Source organism: Neomonachus schauinslandi, chromosome 10 (assembly GCF_002201575.2).
Source record: "Neomonachus schauinslandi chromosome 10, ASM220157v2, whole genome shotgun sequence".
NCBI classification, from domain to species: domain Eukaryota; kingdom Metazoa; phylum Chordata; class Mammalia; order Carnivora; family Phocidae; genus Neomonachus; species Neomonachus schauinslandi.
The window spans coordinates 46,759,573-46,784,281 of NC_058412.1; positions in this window are offsets into that span (position 1 = coordinate 46,759,573).

The window sequence follows — 24,709 nt, forward strand, 5'->3', positions numbered from 1 at the left end:
GTGAATCATTGAACACTACATCAAAAACTAATGATGTACTATACAGTGGCTAACTGAACATAATAAAAAAATAATAAATAAAAATGCTTAGCTGATTTTTGGCCTGTTTTGTTTTGCCTTTTTTTTTTTTCCCAAGGCATTTACCCAGTTACTGACATACTGGCAACATAGGAACTTCTACGTATCTTCCTTCCATGGACCCCATATTCCCATGTACTTTTGTGACTGTCTATAACTACATCCAATTAAACTCAATAGCTATTAGTAACCACTATTTTCCAGGAACTAACTGGGTTTAAAATGTTTCCACACTGTTGGAAAATAAACCTTACTTCCATGAAATAAGGACTCACAGCTATGTAATAAAAGGTTGAGTTTTTATTATTATAAATGTGAGTATTTTTTATCCCTCTGTTAACACAGGGACATAAAGCTTAGGAGGTCACTGAAGAAGAAAATATTTGTTCCTAAATTTCTATGAGCTGTGCTTCAGGTAGAATCTCCTCCTTACATTTAAAACCATGTTAATTAATATTTCCTGATATAAAGAATTAATGTTAATATATTTAGATAAATCAACTGTATTGTGGGTTTTTTAAAAAATAAGTATTATCTTCAAAATATACTGTTGAAATGTTTACTGATGAAATAAAATGGCATTTGGGATTTGCTTCAAAATTATTTGTGAAGAGGGGAGAAGTTGGTCAGGGTATAAATGAAACAAGAGTGAGTATCAGTTGATAACTATTTAACCTGAGAAATCTATACAAAAGACTTCATTATATTTGCTCCACTTTTGTATACAATTGATATTATCTGTAATAAAAATGTTTTAAAAAAAGAAAAAAAAGTTAAAATTTTTCTATTGCAAGAAACTTCTTTTTTTAAAAAGATTTTATTTATTTATTCAACAGAGAGAGACAGCGAGAGAGGGAACACAAGCAGGGGGAGTGGGGGAGGGAGAAGCAGGCTTCCCGCTGAGCAGGGAGCCTGATGTGGGACTCGATCCCAAGGTCCTGGGATCATGACCTGAATGGGAGGCAGACGCTTAACTACTGTGCCACCCAGGCGCCCCTGCAAGAAACTTTTCATACCTTATCAGAGTTATAGTCACCTTACCAAAAAATACCCAATTTTAATGCAGTTCAACAAATATTCAGTATGTAATCTTTGGCAGCCACCAAAGGGTGCCTGCAATGTAAGCAAGGATACATAAATAGCTTTGAACTCAGAATTGTGCTTAAAGCAGAGATAACAGTTTATACACACAATGTTTGAAATAAGGCACGTGCTTATTGATGCCATCTTTAAATCAAGCCTGTGGTAAGGCCAGTCCACTCCTAGATCCTTTTCATACCAAGGCTAACCCAGAAAGAGAAGAGATGTCCATACCCACAAAGGGGCCTAACCTGCTGTTAGAAATGGATCTCTGGGCAGCCTATTTCCAGGGAGGTCGCTGTTCCCTCATAGTGTAGTTTAACCTCCACACAGAACGTCCCCTCATCATCCATATAAGCCACAGGCACATGGCTACAAAGATCCCCGAAATATTTGGGCATAGATGATATTTAACAGGATAGAAACACAAAAAGTTTTGAGCAATAGGTGTTTCATTTGAGTCCTAAGGGTAAATAAAAATGTATAGGTACTTGGATCCCTTTGGGTTAACTATGGAACCTCCTTCAAAGAATTTTGCAGTTTGACATTTGGCAAGTGGCTTCCACAAGAAACATCTCGAAACTCTTCTTTTAAGCCTTAACATATGCAGTGGTATACTCCTTCAATACTCTTCCACTTAGCGGCAGCCCTCAGCATTAGTTAATAAATGTTTTGCCTGTCGTTTTTTTTTTTAAAGATTTTATTTATTTATTTGAGACAGAGAGAATGAGAGAGAGAGAGAGAGAGAGAGCACATGAGAGGAGGGAGGGTCAGAGGGAGAAGCAGACTCCCCGCTGAGCAGGGAGCCCGATGCGGGACTAGATTCCGGGACTCTAGGATCATGACCTGAGCCAAAGTCAGTCGCTTAACCAACTGAGCCATCCAGGCGCCCTGCCTGTCGTTTTAAACACAAAATAATTCATATTAAAGTAAATAAACCAAGCATAAAGCCACTTCTGTTGTTTTCATATTTAGCTTTGTGTTTCTAGCTGTTATTGCATCTGCAGAAGTTTTGTTGGCACAATTCCTTCTAAAGTGGAAGTTGGTAGCTTCCTAATTCACTCAACCAATATTTATTGGGCAGTTCCTTTGTGTCAAGGTCTGTTTTATATCCCTGTGTACAGAGGGATATAAGGAGAGTTTCTTTCCTCGTGGAGTTTATATCAAGAGAAACAGATGATATATAAGTAAATAATTAAGATAATTGCAGACTTGCATAAATGCCTTGCAGGGGAAAAGCAGAATGATATGATAGAGAAAAACTGTGCGTATATGATGTAGGAGGTGCCCCCACCTTAACAAAGAAATGCCCTCTCCAAAAGATGATGTTTTTAACTAAGACATGAAGTGTGAGGTGTCGGCCATGAGAAACATCAGAGGAGGAGAACGCACAGTAGAGGAAACAGCATGTCCCAGAGTCCTAAGACAATAAAGAACTGAGTGGTTCAAGAATCAGAAAGGAGGGCTGTGTGTATGAAACTTTATGAGAATAGTGGACAGACAAAATAAGCCAGATCATGTAAGCCTCTTACGCTGGCATACTGAGTCTGGATTTTATCGTTAATACAATGGGAAGTTATTGAAGAGTTTTACATAGGGCTGGGAGATGATAATTAATATTAATGTAAGAGCACTTTGCAGTACTGTGGACAATGTATTACAGAAGAGCCATAAGAGAAGCATAGGTATGAAGCCATTGAATCCCTACAGGTGAAATATAAGAAGGACTTACATTAGAGAAGATAGAGAATTATGGACAGATTGAAGATATATTTTAGAGAAAGATAGCTAAGATAGATTTATTGGATATGAAGAACCAAGCACTGGGAGAAATCAAAGATAACTTTTTGCTTTCTGCTTATGTTGGATGGCAGTGTTGTTCCTAAAATGGTAAGGGCCGCATGGTTGGAGTAGTGACATCAAAGATTATGACATCTATGGAAATTTTTAACCGGATATGTCAACGAGACAGTTGTATACATAACTAACTTGTACTGAGGTGAATCCAAGTGTAGTGATATGAAATAGTGAATCTTTAGTGTGTAGATAATTTTAAAATTTCATTTCTATCATTTTAAATCTTAGAAATGAAATGAGTAGTGTGACTTAGAGAAAGAGTAAAGCTAGAGAAGGAAACATAATCCTAAACAGAGAATTAGTACAGGGTGAGTACTCAGAAAGCCAACTGAGAATATGGCACCAGGGAGTTGGGAAGAAACCCAGCAAAGTGATGGGGAAACCAGAAGGACATGTGGTTTGGGTCCAGAGAGTCAAATGTCACTTCACTTGTACTGGATCAACAATATCCCCATTTAGCCCCCTTTAATTCATAGTCCACACAGAATAAAATGGATTTTTTTCTCTATCACTGTTACGTTAATTCCATTCAGTGGATTTCTATTGACCTAAAAATACATTCCAAGTCCCTGGGTTTCCTTCTTAACATCATGCTGGTGGGATCCCCGTCAAGTCTGAGCTAGCCTCACTGTCTTTCTTTGCACCGAAGATGTTATCTTTCATGGCTTTTCCTCATGTTTTTCCCTGTACTTGAAATTCCATTCCTACAACTTTTTATATTTGGCTATATTCCAATCATCTATCAATACATATTGTTTGACAAATTGGAATGATTAACTTGAAAAAGCCTGGCTGTGAAATACGACTTTTTTGAAAGAGTGAACATGTCCAGTGACCTTGCATCTCATTGCCTTCTGCCTTTGCAGAATTCTGAACCTGTCAGGAAGGCAGCAGCCTTCTAGAGAGAGAGTTACTGAGGCTGGCAATGCATATAGGTGAGCACCAGACTTTGGTATTCCTCTCTAGTACGCCAGCACATCTGTGCTTAGCTATCAATCGCATTTTCCCTCCTGTATGAAGCTAACCTTGATTACTCTTATCAACACTGAATCACACCTAGATCCCTGCCTTTGCTCCCTGATCATTACCATCTCAAAAAGTATCAGTATCACATCCAAATCTTCTCCCTACCCACGCTCTAAGATCATGTCCTTCCACTTTTTCCAGATTGCATCCTGTGCCCTGTTTCCTTCTCTGTGATTTCTAAGGTTCCTTCCAGCTTTGACATTCTGTGTGTAATTAGAGCGCTGCACGTGATCCATCTATAAATACAGCAGGAGTTCAGAGGTTAGAGTAATTGAAGAAAGTTTCCTAGACAAAATGTGGAGATTGAATAGGGTCTTGAGTAATGGGAAGAATTTAAACTGGCAAAAAAGATTGTCCCAGGCTGGAGAAACTGCATGACTCAAAACAGGGAGGTAGGAAGAAAAGATGTGTGCAGAGTGACTGATAAGAGATAAACTTGACTGGTATAGTGTGTGCAGACCCAGGATTCTGAAAAATAAGACTCAATCAAAAACAAATAATAATAAATAGGAAATGAACAAGGACCTGAGGGGGACTGAAATGAAATCTGGGTTTAGAAATGGCAACAATATTCTGCCCTAGGATTTAAAAAAGTGTTTGGAAGCCAAGGGAAAGTCTGAATTGAGAAATTTAGGATGAATTCACAACTCTACTATAAACTCACTTTCTGGCAGTGAAGAATCACTTTAGTGGGTTTCAATATACCTAATTATGCAGCATGGATGAAATAATCTATATGACTTGTTTTTAGGGCCTGACCCATACCTAAAGAGAGGTCCTTAGCTGCCACCAAAAATAGAAAGGTGACCTGATCATTCAATCTTCACTGTAGTTATGTAAAAGAGTTGGACACAAGGAGGCTTATATCACAGTTCAAGTCTTTATTTAGACCTGTTAATAGGAAGGAAGGTGGAGGGAGGGAGGAAGGCAGGAAGGCAGGAAGGCAGGCAGGCAGGAAGGAAGGAAGGAAGGAAGGTAGGAAGGAAGGAAAAATAAAAGTAAAAAAATAAAGAAGGAAGGACTGAGGGGAAAAGAGAGGAAGGAAAAGGAAAGGAGAGATATTTTTCAGTCGTGCCCAAGCCTAAACCTTGGCCATTTACATCACAAAAATTAGACACTCTTCTCACTGCAAAACAGGTAACAGTTACTGCTGACAGCAAAAGACAAATACTTACTTTTCCACAACTTGAAATTTATGCCTAATTATTAAAAAATAAAATATTTTTTTAATGTAGATACTATCTGCATAAGGTTTAAGAATGCATATGCCGTCTTTAAAAGAAACTGAAGAAGGAAGTAAGTAACATCTAATGGGTACTATATGCTTGGCACAGTTCCTGGTGACTAACAAACATCACACCTTTAATCAGTACAGCAAACCACAGGAATAATAATTTTTAGTAATAATAATAATAGTAATATTTTTTTCTCATAGAAAAGGAAACTGATATTCAAAGCCTAAATTACTTACTAGTTTATCCCAACTTGAAAATGGCAGAGCTGTGATATGAATTCAGTGAATACGATACTCCCTAGCTTTCATGACAGCCACTCACACATGCACATTGTCCACCCCAAAACAGGCCACATTAAAATAAAGTATGGTCAGAAAGCCAGCTGCACCCAAATCACCTGGAAAACTTGTTAAAAACCAACATCTCAGAACCTACCTCAGATCACCTTCACTGTAACATGTTCTTCAGATGATTCCGGTGTGCATGAAAAGTTTGAAGCAATGGAAAAGTCAAACTATTTTCCATAAGTCACACAGTATAAATGCCACATGAACTTGTTAAATGAATTCTTCCAAACCACATCCCTGGTATATGAGCCTCTATTTTCATCAAAATCTAGTATCTCAAAATTAAAACAGAAGCTACTGGCCACCATATTTGACTTTCCAAAATGAGGCTTTTAAAGACAAGCCAGAACTGAACTAAACTGAAAAACTGAAGAATGGTCAGTGAGTGGAGACAAAAATAAAACAAAATTTCAAAGATGGAAATGTATTGGAGGATCTGAAAGGATAATAGAATATGCATAAATCAGAAACAGGAAAGGCGTGACAAGATTAAGACTGGTCAAGAAAGGATCTCAGACACTCAAGTCAAGTACATATTTTTAAAATCAAATTTATAGAGGTATAATTTGTATAAAAATAAAATGAATCTATGTGACTGTAGGGTCTGATGAGGTTTTTTCCCCAAATCAATACAACCTTTCCTGCATCTTTAAATTATCATAAATAAGTGTGGGGCGCCTGGGTGGCTCAGTTGGTTAAGCGACTGCCTTCGGCTCAGGTCATGATCCTGGAGTCCCGGGATCGAGTCCCGCATCGGGCTCTCTGCTCGGCAGGGAGTCTGCTTCTCCCTCTGATCCTCCATCTCGTGCTCTCTCTGTCTCATTCTCTCTCTCAAATAAATAAATAAAATCTTAAAAAAATAAATAAATAAATAAATAAGTGTGAAAAATCACCCGGCATCTTGCTGTTTCTATAGCTGGACAACTTCGATCTTATTCATCAGCCTGCTGAATGGTTCCTTTTTCAGAAACATAGATACCAAAAATTTTCTGATATCCTTATTTTTAACTGTTGTGGCTTGCTGAATCAAAGCAGCTGAGTTTGATACAAGTTCAATGTCATTTTCTTCAAGAATTAACTCATCTTTCTGGGCTTGAGATACTGAACAAGCAATACTACAAGTTCATCTGAACACTGTGGATGTACTTTCACCTAGGAAATTTTGAATTTCAACAGCAGAACCATTCTCCTGCATAACAACATTGATGGGGAAGTGAGCATACATAGACCTCATCTTGTAATGAAAGCCTAGTGTAATGCCCCTGATCATGTTCTGTATGTGACTACAGATAGTGTGAAGAGTAGCCAGTTCTTTTCCATTCCATTTGTCAACTCAGAGCCTCTTCTTTTTCTTTCCAAGGAGACCGAGTTCTACAATGATGTGATTGATGTCCCTTTGCAGGGTTTTCTGGGGCCCTTCACAATAACAGTGGGACCATCCCTTCTGAGTGATGTTGACATTTCCTGGAATGTCAACAGTCTCATTGATGAGAATGGTCTTTGTTCTTGCAGTAGATGCCACAAAGAGAAAGCTGATGAGTTTTGACAAATGCATACAATCATGTAATCCCAAACATGATCACTATATAGAACTTTTCTGTCACCCTGCAAAGTTCCCTTGTGCCCCTTTGCAAGCAATACTCCTCACCCCTGGACCCAAGCAACCACCAATTGGCTTAATTATTCCTCTTCTAAAATGTATATAAATGGAATCATACAGTATGTGAAATCTTGTGGGTCCATGTTGTTGCTTAGAACCAGTAGTCTGTTCTCTTTAATTGATGCAGTATTCCATTATATAGATATACCACAATTTATTCGTCAATTCAATTCTTGATGACTATATGGGTTGTTTCTAGTCTGGAGTTATTATGAGTAAAGCATCTACGAACATTCCGGTGAAAGTCTTTGTTTGGACATATATTTTCCTTTCTCTTGGATAAATTCAAGGAATTGCTGTTACATAATACATGCAGTTTAACTTTATTAAAAAAACTGTCAAACTGCTTTCCAGAATGGTTGGGCAACTTAACAATATTACCAGCAATGAATAGTAATTCCATTTGCTATACATCCTCACCAACAGTTGGCATTGTCAGTATTTAATTAATTACTCTAGTGGGCACGTACAGATATCTCAAAGTATTTTAGTTTACAATTTTTGGATGATCAATGACGTTGAGTATTTTTATATCCTCACTGGCCATTCATGTATCTCCTTTTTTGAAGTGTCTGTTCAAAATTGTTCACCATTTTTGAAAATTCTATCTTCTAATTATTGAAAGAGTTTTAAAAATTAAATCTGTATGTAACATCTTTGTCAAATAAATGTGTTGCAAATATTTCTTACTAGTCTGTGGCTTATCTTTTCATTTTCTTAATGGTATCCTTCAAAGAGCTAGAGTTTTAACTGTGATAAATTCCAATTTACTACTTTTTTTGGTTCATGCTTTTTGCATACTACCTAAGAAATTTTTGCCTATGCTGAGTGGCAAAGATTTTCTCTTAAGTCCTCTTCCAAAAGTTTTATTTATTTATTTATTTTAGTATTTATTTTTAGGCCTATGATTTATTTTAGTCTTGTGCATTAAGAGTTGAAGTCATTTTTTTCCATATGCATAGCTGGGTTTCAACACCGTGTTTTGAAATTACCCACTGAGTTTCCTTCACATATTTCTAAAAATTTATGAACAGATTTATGTGTAGGACTAACTCTTACATTATTCTCTTCCATTGATCTACATATTTATCCTTTGCCAAAATCACATTGCCTTGCTTGTCATAGATTTACAATATATCTTTAAATCAGTTAATGTAAGTGTCTGATTTTGTTCTTGTTTCACAAAACGGTTTTAACTAATCTAAATTCTTTCCATCCATAAAATGTTAGTAGGTCCTTGGCAATTTATATGGAAAATGTCTGCTGGGATTTTGGTTGAACTTGCATCATATTTATAGATCAGGTTGGAAAGACATCTTAGCAATAACAAAAAATGACACCTTAACAACAAGAGTCTTCCAATTAAAAAAAAAAAAACCCACCAGATGTTTCTCCATTTATTTGTGTTTTCTTTAATTTATTGTAGCAAAATTTTGTGATATTCAATATAAATATATTACACATATTTAAAGGAATTATTCCTATTTCATATTCTAGATACTATTATAATTGTATTGTTTCTTTAAACTTTTTTTTTTTTAAGGAGAGTGTGGGAGGGGCAAAGGGAGAGGGAGAGAGAAAATCTTAAGCAGGCTCCATGCCTAGCTGGAGCCTAACTGGGGGCTCCATCTCACAACCTGAGATCATGACCTGAGCTGAAATCAAGAGCTGGATGCTTAACCAACTGAGCCACCCAGCCACCCCTCTTTAAGCTTTATTTCTAATGCTTATTACTAGTATGTAGAAATACAATTGACTTTTGTGTGCTGTAGCCATACTAAATTCATTTAATTCTGATAATTTTTTGGACCTTAGGATTTTCTGTGTGTTCATGGAGTCTGCAAATAATAGACAATTTTGTTCTTCTTTCTACAATTTGCATGCCTTTTTGTCTTTTCCGTGCTTTATCAGTACAGTGTTAATTGGAAGTGATAAGAGTATTTGACTTTACCATGCTCTTGATCCTAGGTGTAAGCTTCCAGTACTTTAGGAATTAAGTGTTAGGTTTGCTCTATATTTCATACAGATTCCCTTGACCAGGATTGTGCTATTTATATTTGCTGAGAGTGTTTATCATGAATAGATACTGAATTTTGCCAAATGCTTTATTTGCATCTATGTAGATATTAATGTGGTCTTCTTTTATTCCTTTTTTTTCTCTTAATGTGTCTGATTTTTGAAAGTTAAATTATCCTAGTATTTCTGGGAAAAATGCCTTTTGTTCATGGTATATTATCCTTTTTACATATTATTAAATTTGTTACCATTTTGCTATGGATTATTATGTCTTTATTCAGCCTTGATTTCTTTACTTAGAAAATAATTGTCACATTTTGTTGTTATAAAATGAGTTGGAAAGTGTGTTCTATTGTATTTTTCAAAGTATTTGCAGATGATTTGATTTACTGTTTTCTTAAATGCTTGATTGTGGTTTTAATCTGCATTTTTGTGAAAACTAATAATGTTAAGCATATCTCTATACTTTTGAGGTTGGTTCAAGTCCTTTGGGTTGTTTTTCTTAGTATGTTGATTTCCAGCAATTCTTTATATGATCTGCATTTGAGTTCTTTATCACATATGTATTGCGAATATTTCATTAAGTCTGTGGCTTGCTGATTCATTTTCTGAAAAATAAAGCATTTTGATGAAGTACAATTTATTAATTTTTTTCCTTCATGGTTTTAGCATTTGTTTGAGAAATCTTTGCTTACCCCAGAATGACAAACATAATGTTCTTTGTTTTCATAGAAGATTTATGGCTCTGGCTTACACACTTAGGTCTATTATGCATCTCAAATTAATTTTTGTGTCTGTGAAAAAAGGATTGAACTTTTTTTTAATCTAGTTTTTTTTGTGCATTATTTAGTAAAAACATTTAATTTTCTCTCATGATATTGACTTGATGCCTTAGTCAAAAATCAGTGCCTATTTCTGCATCCTCTTTTTATGGTCATTAAACCTTTTGATCTTTACTCAAACACCACATTTTTTTGATTACTATACGAAATTCTGAAGTCAGGTAGTATAAGTCCGTTTTAAACTTTGTTCTTTCTCAAGATCATTTTAATTATTCAAGATATTTTAAATATCCATTTTAAAATCAGCTTTCACTTACTAAAACAAAAAAAAAAACCACTGGGATTTTGGTTGGGATTGTGTTATATCTGTGGCTTATTTAGAGAAAGTGTTCTTTGATTCTCTGGAATAAATTGCATTGTGCTTAAAATCCACTTTAAAATTTTTTCTCGATAGTTTATAGAAATACAGCACATTTTTGTATATTGATGTTGAATCCTGTGAAATTATAATTTTTTAGTTAAGTTCTTGCAGTTATTTGTAGGTTGTATGGGGTTTTCTACACAAATAATCATGGTATCCATAAATATTAACAGTTTTACTTCAACTGTTTATAATATTTTGCCCTTTTTTTCTGCCTTATTGCAATAACTAGGATATATAGAATGATATTGAATGAAATCAGAACTTCTTGTTTTGTTCTTGATTTTAGGGTGAAAGCATTCAATATATCTCATTAATTATGATATTAGTTCTAAATTTTTTGTAGAAACACTTCATAGAGAATATTTCCTTCTATTTGTTGTTTTAAGAATTTTTTTTTTAAGATTTTATTTATTTATTTGAGACAGAGAGAATGAGAGAGAGAGAGCACATGAGAGGGGGGACGGTCAGAGGGAGAAGCAGGCTCCCTGCCGAGCAGGGAGCCCGGTGCGGGACTCGATCCAGGGACTCCAGGATCATGACCTGAGCCGAAAGCAGTCGCTTAACCAACTGAGCCACCCAGGCGCCCTGTTTTAAGAATTTTTACCATGGGTGTTGAATTCTTTTAAATGCATTGTTCTGCACTTACTAAAATTATCATTTGGGTTTTCTCCTTTACTCATTAATGTGATGAAATACACTGATTTTTGAATGGTTAAATCAAACTTGCATTACTGGTGTAAACCCCACTTTGTCACAGTGTTTTATCTTTTCACATATACTATTTTTAATACTTTTTATGTCTACATTTATAAGAGATACTTGTCGGGTTTCTTCCCATTCAGTTCCTTCCCCGTACCCCTATTGTCCTCTGCACTAGTCCTTATGTTCCAATGATGTACTATACCTTGGGTAATTGAATTTAAATTAAAAAAATAAAAATAAAAGAGATACTCGTCTGCATTTTCCTTTTCTCACAAAGTCTTCCCAGTTTGGGTATCAGAGTAATGATAATTTCATAAAAATGAATAAAGAAGTATTCCTTCTTACTTTATTTTCTCAAATAATACATGTTGAATTGGTTTTGTTTTGTTTTGTTTTTTCTTTGCTGTTTGGTAGAATTCACCATTTAAGATATCTGAGCCTATAGCTTTCTTTGTAGAAAGATTCTTAACTATGACTTAATTTTTGAAATTGTTAGAGGGCTATTGAGGTTTTCTATTTCTTCTTGAGTTATTTCTGGTAATATATGTCCCTCAAGAAATCTAGGTTTTAAATTTATTACCATAATATTTTTCATAATATTCCCTTGTATTGTCTTTTAATGTTTATAACCTATTTAGTCAGATCCACTCTTTCATTCCTGTTATCAGTAATTTGTGTCTTTTCTGTTTTCCTTGTTCAGTCAAGCTAGGGGTTTATTGTCACTTTTACTGATTTTTTAAGAACCAGTTCTGACTTCCATCAGTCTTCCTGACCCTCCCTCAGTCTTTGTAGGCCATGGCCTTGCAGCCAGTGAAGGACTAAAGTGCTTCAGAGGAATCGCTCTTAGACCTGCCTTCATTCTAGACTCAGCATTCTACCCCATGAATGTGGAGCAGGCCAGTAGAAAGATTTGAAAAAAAAAGGTACAGACTTTTGTGGCTGGGGAGGCTCAGGATTCTAAACCATCATACCAGCCAACAAGAGGTCATCTAAAGTATATTAAAATCTTGGTAGATATCTCTGTACCTCCATATCTGGAGGATTTTCTGCTTTCTGCTTCTCTTCTAGGGATGAAAGCAGCCATGGGCCTTTTTTCTTTATTAAATGTTTATCATTTTCTGTATTTTAGGTTTATATGAATCCTCAGCTCTCTGATTGGTTTTTTTAAAATATATAATTTTGAGTGTATCTGTTTAATTCCCTTCATTACCAAAGGGTTTTTGTTTATTTGTTTGTCTGTTTTGGTTTTAAATAAAGTCTATGTGATTGGGGTCAGAAAGAAGATCATTGGAAAATCATATACACAGATCAGCTAGGATACTTTCCAGACTTCTCAGATCTGTGTCTACATTGTTCAGTTACAATCACCATTAGGAAAACTATAACATAGTCTCTGCTTTTTCATTGCCATTAGATTTACAATCCTTACAAACTTTATATTTATTCCACATTAAATGACACCTGAATTCAATGGTTTTTGATGTAGGTGTTAGCCTTTCCATACTTAGAACTAAAGAATTCCTCAACATTTCTCTATCCTCTATGGCTGATTATACCTTGCAATTTCCAAGCTGATACAGTTCATCCTGACTTTTACATGTTTGGGAAGATTTCTTTAGTTTTGATGTCATTGCAACATGTATTTCTACTAAGTTGTTATTCTTTTATTAATTTGTTAGGATGTGATCTTCTTTATAAATGGGGTATACTATCTGCTCTGTCCTGTATGCAATGTATTTACATTTGCTACCTAACAGGAATTCTCTGAATTTGCCACCTTTACTAAAATTACATGCCTAAATTTGACTGTCCAAATAATAATTGAACAACAAATCTCTACTTCTAGTTTCTTAATTCCTTCATCTCAACATACTATTGAGTTGAGACATATTTAGTCAGTCCTGCCAAGTTTGATCAATGTGGACCCTAATGGGTGCTTTCTAAAATTGCTTCATTATTCTCTGCAAGTATAGGAAGAGAAAGATTTCTTCCTCATCTACCTCTTCACAAGTGATTGTAGTTCCAAACAAGAACCCTTGTAGCATCTTTATTTTACCAGTTACAAGATCTAGTAAAAACACACTGATTTTTATGAGATCTCTGTGCAATAATTATAGATGTATTATTACCTTCTTTTGCAGTTATTCTTAAGCCAGCTACTATTTTATCATATTTGACCAGCTTCTAAATATTTTATACTACCAGATTTATGCTCTGCCTTCTCTTCTACTTCAATCCAACTTGATAGCCAATTCTTATTTTCTTTTTCATAGAAAAGCTTCTGGTTACTTGAACTATACTTGAACTATAATTTCCCAAGTCTACATTAAAAGTCTATTTTAGTCCACCAGATTATGTATTTCTACATCACATATTGATTGTATTTTCTGTTACTTTTTTCACTGGAACCTGTAAATTGTTTCCTTAATTTTACTTTCTTCTTTAGTCCTCAAGATTCACATTAAAAAACAAAACAAAATAAAAACAAAGGAAAATGAAATAAAACCATATGTATGTCTACATAGATTTTATTTTTGAAGATATGATGATTTTATAAGAGGATTTCTATGCTCTTCCCAAGTAGAAGCTATTCTTAAAGTCCTCAGGCTATGTCTCTCATTCCTAAACAGTATTATTGTCTATTCTTATTGATGGATATGGGGACATACTTAAATTGCTACTTCTCTATTACATTTCACTGAGGTGACAGCTTAAAACCATTACCATTATAAGGAATGGAAGATATATTTCATTTCTCGGAGCTGCTTTGTATTTCTTTTACCTTGTGAAGAAGTGGACTGCTTTAGGAAGAAGCAAGTGTCAGGACCGGCTTGGTCATGCTACAGTAACCAACAATCCACATTTCAGTAGATTACCCAAGCAAATTTCCCTTCATGTTCATGATATATATCCAACACAGATAATCAGGACAGCTTTATTTATTATTGCCACTCCGAGAATCAAACTAATGAATCCATTAATATTTTTGTTCCATGATCTCTAAGGCAGGGAGAAGGGGACCTAGTGAATTATATCTCTCTCTCTTTTTTTTAAGATTTTATTTACTTATTTGCCTGAGGGAAAGTGAGAGTAAGAGTGAGAGAGAGAGAGCACAAGCAGGGGAATTGGCAGACAGAGGGAGAAGCAGACTCCCTGCTGGGCAGGGAGCCTGATGTGGGACTTGATCCCAAGACCCTGGGATCATGACCTGAGCCAAAGGCCGACGCTTAACCCACTGAGCCACCCAGGCGTCCCTATATCTAACTCTTTTTTTTTCTTTTAAAGATTTTATTTATTTATTTGACAGAGAGAGACACAGCAAGAGAGGGAACACAAGCAGGGGGAGTGGGAAAGGGAGAAGGGGGTGGGAAAGGGAGAAAGGAGTGGGAAAGGGAGAAGCAGGCTTCCTGAGGAGCAGGAAGCCCGATGCGGGGCTCGATCCAGGGCCCCGGGATCATGACCTGAGCCAAAGGCAGACGCTTAATGACTGAGCCACCCAGGCGCCCCCATATATCTAACTCTTAAAAGAATTATGTCTGGTTGCTAGTCACGTTTCATTGACCAAATTGAGTAATATGGCCATAAAAACAAACAAACAAAAAGAAGAAAAGTATAACCCTAGAATATACCTAAAAGGAAAATAACCAGAATACTTTTGAATGGTCCTACTGATTACCACAAAATAACAAAATTCATGGGGCAAACTATAAAATTTGCTTATTAAATCTCAATCCTAAACTCAGTTAATATCCTGATCTGGTAATAAAATGTAAAATCCTAATTTGACATTGGTCAATAAAGCAAATATAAAATCATAAGTTTAAGGCTATCTGCTATTTGAATTCTTCTTGACTAGCCATCTTTGTCTTCTTTATACTTTGTACTTATCCTTTACATATAAACACAGTCATTATAGCAGTGAAAACACATTTATTATATGCCTTTGCATATTCTTTGCCTGAAATATTTTTTTACCTATTTAACTAAATTTTAAAATCATTTGAGCCGTATTTTTGTGTCTATAATGTTCATGAAAACATATCATGGCTAACTTTAGGGAAATTAATGCACTTAATGAAATTCATTGTATCACTTTTCCTACTATTCTACCTTCTGTTTACTTAATTTAGCCTTGGTCTACCTGGGTAAAAAAATTCTTAAATTTATATCATTATCTCTAAATTTATTGAAGTGGCTGGATTATCCTAATGGGAAAGAAGCTTGTTCTCCTGAGCAGGATTTTAAAAGTATATCAAAACTTAGTCAAAAACGTTTAGGAGTGTACATTCTCTCCAAAGAAACAGGTACAGTTATGAACAAGATAGACACTCCAACTACCAAGGGTTATTGGCAATAAGTGAATAATTTCACAGTTAGTGATCTAATTACTGTCAAAGACTAAATTAAGTCCAAAGCAAAAATTAATAAAGTCCATTTATTCACGAACTTGTGGAAGGGACTCCATCTGCTATCACATTCATTTTTGCATGGCTCAAAGGTGTGAGAAAGAGTAAAAAAAAAAAAACTAGCATACTTAGACATGTTCTGATTGGCAAATACTCTTTTAAGGTGGGATTTTTTTGAACTAGGGAAACTTTCTAATTGGTCTTCAGGCACATCTGGAGGTCCTTGTTTGGCTTTAGGAATTAATTAAGCAGTTTGAGATATTTCAAAAGAGGAAGGATCATTCAGTGTTAGGAGCAGAAGGTTCTCTGAAAGCAGTCATTTCCTGATAAAAGTGAGGTTCGATGGAGTTTTTTTTATCATCAAATTGTCATAATGGTCCTTATGAGGGAGAGTGGCTGCCATGACAGGCAATTTCTCATTACCATTGTAGGGAACACTATCAAAAGGAAGTATATGGTACTCTGGAATCATCTAATAGGTTCTGTGTCCTAGGCTGGGGTCAACAAAGGAAAGTTTCCTAAAGTAAGTCAGATATCACATAAATTTGGTCCATGTATATCTTTTCATTTTGGCCTTGAATACATAGTATTGCATAAAACTTATTAGTATAGTTTTATTTCCATTTATACTTTAGAAATGCAAATATTTTTATGAAAAAAGTGAAGGCAAGTGGATGGGTCATTCTCTTCTAGACCTTATACCAGTTTTTCAACACCAGCACTATTTACACTTCAAACTGGGTAATTCTTTATTGGGAGGGGTTGTCTTGTAACTGTAAGATGTTTAGTAGTGTCATTCCCGTCTGCCTGCCACACACCCACCAGATACCAGGAGCCCCACCCTCCAGTCATAAAAATTTCAAAATGTCACAGGACATTCACAAATGTCCCAGGGTGCAGGGGAGGCAAAATAGTTTCCAGTATAGAACTAGTGCTTTAGACTCAATTAACCATAGCTTGGCAAAGAGCTTCATTATAAGAATTAGACCACTCAAAGCAACTATATCTTTCAACCCTTTCATGTAGAAGTTATATTGACCTCATTAGTAACTTTATAGTATATATAGTGAAATTTGCATTATTTTTCAACAAATATTGTTTTAGATTTTTTTTTGAATGAATTCATTTGTGGAAGTTGATAGCAATTAATTTGACCCATCATTTTGCCTTATAAAAAAAGAACTTTGATAAAAATCAATACTGTTAAGTAAATAAATTTATAATCTTCCCCTTTCAGATACATGACAGTAGTATACTTCCTGGTCCTCACTGTGTTTGCTTAGGGTGAAGTAGCTTGTTCCAGCCATAGAAAAGTGAGCAGAAGTGACAGCTTTCTGGAACAATGAAATGCCAACCTGAGAACCACCTGAGCGTTCTTTCCTCTGGGTTGGGATTTAACAGACACCTTGATAATTTTTAGCATCAACATGCACGAGAGATACTCTAGATTTAAGGCAGATGATCTTTTTTTACTTAAAAAGCAAGTAACTACATGGATTCTCACATCTCAGTTTTTACCCCTGAAGCAACATAATGAGAGCCAGACCAAATCTATGCATATGAAGTCGGTATCTCATATGAGAAACAGAAAAAAAAAATTTCTTTACTTTTTATACAGGAAAAAGATGTAACTGCCTTTATCTGTCTTATGAAAACAAGGGAGAAAAAAACCTTGCCCTCTGAAGATGGAATGAAATGGATCCTGGATTCTCACTCTAACCTTTTAGAATGTAAATACTATCTCCAAGGGCCAGATAGTCCTTCCTGCCCAACCCAACCAACCATGCCATATCTTTGGTTTCTATGACCTAGAAAATATCTTCAAGGTCCTGAGCTTCATAAATCTCTCCAGTTACCTCACTATCTATACAGTTGTAAATTAATTACCCCAGGGTTTCTTATGGCCCAGCATCCCAATCCACAGGAAAAAAAAAATTGTTCAGAAAGCTCTAACTCTATAGCAACAGAAAAGTTTTTCTTAACACTCCACAAGTTTTATAAATCTTTGTCTGATTTTGGTATAGGGTAATGCTAGCCTTGTAAATTAAGTTGGGAAGTATTCCCTCCTCTTCTGTTGGCTAGAAGTGGTTGTCAAGAATTGGTGTTATTACTTCTTGAAATGTTTGGTAGAATTTTTGAGTGTAACCCTCTGGGCCTGGAGATTTCTTTCTTTCCTTTTTTTTTTTTTTTGAAAAGTTTTGAACTACTATTTAATAGCTTTACTAGTTTTAGGACTATTCAAAATATTTATTTCATCTAGCGTGAGTTTTGGTTGTTTATGGTTTTGGAGGAATTGGGCTGTTTCAAATAGATTTTCAAATTTACGTGTGAAGAGATTTTGTAGTATTTGTTAAATTTTTTAACATCTACCAAGTCCCTAGTATGCATTCTGTATATATGTAGATAGATGATAGATAGATAGATAGAGAGATAGATAGATAGATATAATGATACATATACATGATACATAGATACATATATAATGGAATATTATTCAGGCATAAAAAAGAAGAAGAAAACCCTGCCATTTGCCACAATATGGATGGGCCTTGAGATCATTATGCTAACTGAAATAAGCGAGACAGAGTAAGAAAATTATTCTTTTCTAATATCAGTATTTAATGATATAAAGTTTCCTTTAATACTGTTTCAGCTGCATCCCACAAATTTTGGTATGTTGTGTTTTTATTCAGTTAAAAATATTTTCTAATTTCCCTTGAGATCTCTCCTTGACATGTGTATTTTGTAGAAGAGTGTAATTTAAACTCCAAATGTTTGAAGATTGTGCTTTTATCTTTCTCTTACTGATTCCTAGCTTAATTCCGTTATGGTCATGCATGATTTCAAATCTTTTGAATAAGTTTGTAATACTACCCAGAATATGGTTTTAGTGTCTGCTCCATTGCACACTTGCAGGAATCTTTATTTATTTATTAACAGCATTTTGCTGTTGTTGAGTGGAGTATTCTATAAATGCCAGTCAGACCCAGTTGGTCCATGTTGTAGTTCAGTTCTGCTATATTCTTTTTTTTAATTTAGATTCAATTAGCAAACATACAGTACATGATTAGTTTCAGATGTAGTGTTCAATACAGTTCTGCTATATTTTTACTGATTTTATGTCTATCTATTACTGAAAGCAGTCTTGAAGTCTCCAACTGTAATTATGGATTTGTCTATTGATCCTATAAGTTTTCTCATTCTCTCAGTTTTTGTTTCATGTATTTTGAAACATTCATGTTAGGTACATACACTTTTAGGATTGCTATGTCTCCTTGGTGAATTTGCCCTTTCATCATTATGCAATTATGCAAGTTCTTAAGTCAAATTGGTTGATATTAATCTAAGTCTTCCAATTTTCTTTTGAAATGTATTTACTCAGCAGGTCTTCTCCCATTCTTTTACTTTTAATCTAGTTATTATATTTGAAGTGAGTTTCTTTTCAAAAGTACATAGTTGAGTCATAGTAGTTTATCCATTCTGAAAATACCTGTTTTGTTTGTTTGTTTGGTTGGTTTTGTTTTTGTTTAATTGATGTGGTCTGACCCATGATATTTAATGTACTTGCTATTAAGTTTGAGTTTAGGTTTGTTGTTTTATTATATCTTTTCTATATATTGACACGGTTTTTTATTCCTATGCCTTTCCTTTCCTGCCTTCTTTTAGATATTTTTAATATTTTAAAAATTATTTTATCAATTGTGTTATTGACTACAACACTTTTTATAGTATTTTGAGTGGTTGTCTTCAGCATTAAATACACTACTTAACTTTTAACAGTCTACTTCTTTTACCACTTCAAGTGGAATGTAGAAATCTTACCACCCATATAAATCCCTTTTCCTTCTCTGCTTATGTTAGTGTCTTATGTATTATATCTACATGCACTGAAAATTCATCAGATTATTTTATAATTTTTTGTTTCATATTTTTTAAAGATTTTATTTATTTATTTATTTGAGAGAGAGCAAAAGAGAGAGTGAGAAACAGCATGAGAAGCGAGAGGGTCAGAGCAGCCTCCCCGCTGAGCCAGGAGCCCGATGTGGGATTCAATCCCAGAACTCCAGGATCATGACCTGAGCCGAAGGTTGTCGCTTAACCAACTGAGCCACCCAGGCACCCCATTTTGTTTCATATTTTAAAAACTCAAAAATATATTAATAGTCTGTTTTATTTACATCAGTATAATTTTTCTTGCTCTCCCATCATCCTGATATTCCAAGTTTCTTTCTGGTACTGTTTTTCTTTTGTCAAAAGAAATTATCATAATGAAATTTTACAACAGTTATGCTGACCACACATTCTCTAAGTCTTGAGAAGTTTTTATATCATATTTATTTTTGAAGGGTATTTTCACTGAATGTAGTTTTCTGGGCTGACAGTAGTTTTCTTCTAGCCCCTTACAAATATAGAGACATTTCCTCCTAGCCTCTATGAGAAATCTGTTGCCATCAAATCATTATTCCCCTATAGGTAATACACTATTTCTCTCTCATTGCTTTCAAGACTTTTTTCTTTTTTTTTTTTTGCATTTTTTTATTTTATTATGTTATGTTAATCACCATACATCATTAGTTTTTGATGTAATGTTCCATGATTCATTGTTTGTGTGTAACACCCAGTGCTCCATTCAATACATGCCCTCTTTAATACCCATCACCAGGCTAACCCACCCCCCCACCCCCCTCCCCTCTAGAACCCTCAGTTTGTTTCTCAGAGTCCATAGTCTCTCATGGCTTGTCTCCCCCTCCAATTCCCCCCCTTCATTTTTTCCTTCCTACTATCTTCTTCTTTTTCTTAACATATAATGTATTATTTGTTTCAGAGGTACAAGTCTGTGATTCAACAGTCTTACACAATTCACAGTGCTCACCATAGCACATACCCTCCAATATCTATCACCCAGCCACCCCTGCCTCCCACCCCTCACCACTCCAGCAACCCTCAGTTTGTTTCCTGAGATTAAGAATTCCTCATATCAGTGAGATCATATGATACATGTCTTTCTTTGATTGACTTATTTCGCTCAGCATAATACCCTCCATGTTGCTGCAAATGGTAAGATCTCATTCCTTTTGATGGCTGCATAATATTCCATTGTATATATATACCACATCTTCTTTATCCATTCATCTGTCAATAGACATCTTGGCTCTTTTCTTTCTCTTTAATTTTCAGTACTTTGATTATGATGCAAATGGATATGGATTTCTTTGTGTTTATTCTGTTTGTGGTTCAGTAAGTTTACTCAATCTAAGAGTTTATGGTTTTATCTAAATTTGGGAAATTTTCTGCCATTATTTCTTCAATTTTTTTTTCTACATTGCACTCTTTTTCCTTTGAGTTAATAGGGTTTTTTTTCCATCTTTTTTTCCCCCCATTGTTCAAATTGGATAATTTCTACTGACCCACCATTCCTATGTCATCTCCATTCTGCTATTAAGTTTATCTTAATACTGAGTTCATCCCATGAGTTTTTCTTTTTAAAAATGAACACATGTCAAAGATTTTATTCAGCTCATTAATTACTGAGGGAACCAGTCAGATGTTAAGACAAGTTCAAAGTTTTGTGATGAGCTAAGTATTTATTTGTCATTTATAAAATAAATGTTTAGGATAAGATTTTTGGGTTAGATACAAACTAATTAATGTCCTCCAAGACAATGGATTATAAACTTTGGGGTTATCTTTTTTCTGCCAGATTTTTACTTTTTTCAAGTCTACCAAAGAAAAAATCCACAACTTAAATGTAATTTCACTAAGTTCAGGCATTTTGAAGAACAACGTGTTGAAGAAAGTACATTACCCTAGATAATCCTTAAGAAGGCTTTTGCTCCTAACCGACATTGAAAAGACATGCTGCCCACATATTATCTGCCTTATTTGCAGTTTTTTGATAAGTTTTCTTAACAGTAGGAGAGAGGTAATGAGATTACTGGCTCAAGAAGAAACACTTCCGAAGCACTGTATAATCACTCACAAGGAAGCCAAGAGTCTACACAATTAGAAACCAGTGAAGCATTGGTGCTGTCCAGTTATACTGAGCAACTACATGGAGGTGTCACCCACTTATCAACTGTGGCCACAAGAGCCTAATGATTTCTGGAAGATGGATTTGACTCTTTACAAATATTGGAAAGCCCAAGGCCTTCCATGAGATTTCTGAGAACCCCAAGAAGGCTTGCATTCCCATGTGCTTCTTCTCTGGCTCTGAGCTCTTATTTTTGCTGAATTAGTTCAATTTAAGGATCCTCTCATTTTCTTGCTATCATTGTCACTGACAGAAAATGTATCCCTTTCCTTAACTTACACAACCCAAAAATAAAATAAAACCCACTTACATAGGTATTTATAGGGATATCACTGGAAGGTTTAGGAAGATGGATTTACATTTCAAATGCAAACAGCTTAAATATTAGCAATTAGTATTCCCTAAATGATGCTCCTGCTTCTGCTCCCTTCTCTGATATTTTCTCCTCTATTCTCCTTCTGTCTGAGCAACCAACTTGTTTAATTCTCATTAAAAAAAAAAATCATGGTTGCTAGTTAACTCAAATGCTCAGAGTTTTAATTTCACTTTAAGCAGTTTATTTAAAAATGGTCTTGGGGCATCTGGGTGGCTCACTCAGTTAAGTGTCTAACACTTGATTTCAGCTCAGGTCTTGATCTCAGGGTTGTGGAACTGAGCCCTGGGTGGGGAAATCCCTGTTCAGCATGGAGTCTGCTCCTCTGCCCCACCCCCTGCATGCTCATTCTTTCTCTCTCTCCTCTCAAATAAACAAATAAATCTTAAAATATAGTGGTCTTAACAGAAGTCTGATTCCTCCTCTCAGAAAATTTCTGGTGCCAGCTGATAAATCAAAATCTCCACCCATTTTTTTTTTTTTTATAATAAAGCATTAAATTTGCCCTCTCTGGAGAGCATTAGTGGTTTACCTTAACCTCCTTTGGGGCCCACAGCTCCGAAAAGTTGGAAAGAAAGTTTGCCTTACTCTTGGTTTTAGATGCCTACAAGCTGCCTTGTTTTGACTGTTGCCATCACCACCATCCCTGTAAGTGGATTTGCCCGGGAACTGGCATGAGAAAGAGTGGAAAAAGAAAAAAAAAAAAGAAGAAAAGAAAATATGGGTATTTCCCCCACTGTCTCTGAATATTAGGAGATCCCTAGACTGTTCCTCAAGTCAGAACTAGAGGGAATCATCTGGAGTGCTCTCAACAACATTCACTTCCAGATTTGGGCCAACCGTAAGTCTGGGCAGGTGAATACCAAAGTGGGGAACAAGATAAAGCCATCACTTCTATGTGGTACTTCAAATTCTGTCCTTCTTCCCCAATCTGCCTGCTACTAATTATTTCTCAGAGTCCTCTAATAGCTTTCCCATGATTTCTGTTCAGGCTTATAGTCCTACCAGTGGGAGAGACAGAGGAAGTACTCTATCTTACCCATAACTAGAACCTGGTTAGTGAGTTTAAGTGATTTTGACTAACAACTGATTAGAATGGCTCTGCTTACACATATATATCTTTTTTCAGATGGTTATTTTTGTCAAAATAATTTTAATAGCAAGCTGATGTAACCAGTACTCCATCAGGTGTTTGACTGATTTAGTCGTCATGATGGCTATATATTTCATATGCCATATCGCCTCCTCTTTATTTAACTATAAAGACAAGTCTAAAACATATTGAATATGTACTCTATGTATTTTCTAAGCATTTTGCATATATTAACCCATTAATCTTAAAACAAGCCTATGAATTAACTACCCTGAATTCATCAATATAGACCCTGAAGCATGGAAAACTTGCTCTGAGTACCCAGCTAGAAAGCAGAGTCAGATCCAGGATCCAAATATTGGCACAAGGGTTCCACAGTCTTTGCTCTTAATCAATAAACTATATGTCTTTCCTGGTATAAAATAGTTAATATGTAGCATGCTATGAGCTGAATTGTGTCCCCTTCAAATTTCATATGCCAAATTCTTAATCCCTAGTACCTAAGAATTTGACTATATTTGGAGATAGGGTCTTTATAGAGGTGATTAAATCTCAATATTAAAGTTAAAATGAGGTCATATGGCTGGGCCCTAATCCAATATGACTAGTGTCCATATAAGAAGAGGAAAATTTGGACATGGACATACATGGACAGAAGGAAGACACTGTGAAGACATGGGGAAAAGATGACCATCTAAGAAACAAAGAGAAAGAACTGGAACAGAATCTTTTCTCCTGGACTCTCAGAAAGAATTAACCCTAACAACACCTTGGTCTTGAGCTTCTAGCCTCCAGAATTATAAAAAAAATAAATTTCTGTTGTTTATGCCTCTCAGTCTATACTGCTTTGTTATAGCAGTGCTAGCAAGCTAATATGATAGGATAAATTTAATCCTCAAAATACCTAAGAAAATTATTGAAATATTAAAAATACTCAGTAAATACATGTTGATCTATTAATATTTGAATCATTAGATAAGTTGAGGTAGGTAGATAATGAATTTGATTTTTATCTTAAAAAGATAATTGTCAATGTAATTTTCATATCCCAAAGTAAGAGCTAGTTCTGTGGAGTCAAGCTAGACAACAGGAGAATATTGGAGTGAAGAGGATAGACCCTCCCAGAATAGGCAACAAGATATAAGCTAAAGAGCTATAGGGATGGCAGACAAGATTCCCTACAAGAGAATGGGCCATGAGAATGGGATAGGGCCATCATTTTTTTTTTTTCTTTTTTCCTGACATTTAAACCACTTGTACTGAAAATCCAATACATAGATTTTCTTTTTTTTTTTCTGCACAGTTTAAATATACTGGCATTTCTTTGGCACTTTTTAAATACTTTAAGATCTACTTCATTTGTCATTTAAAATTTAACTATCTTCTATAAAACTAAATGCTTCTTCTAGTAACACTTTGGTGTGGTTGCTTACTCCTAAAAGATATGGCTAAGGGAAATGGGACATAAGATTGTGGGTGTTAGAATAAATCTCTGAACATGTAGCCTTGTTCCAGAGACTGACTAAGGCTCAAGGGGAATGTTGGCTACAAATTACGAAGATTAGATCTGGTTGCTTGCTCTAACATGATGGCCAGAAG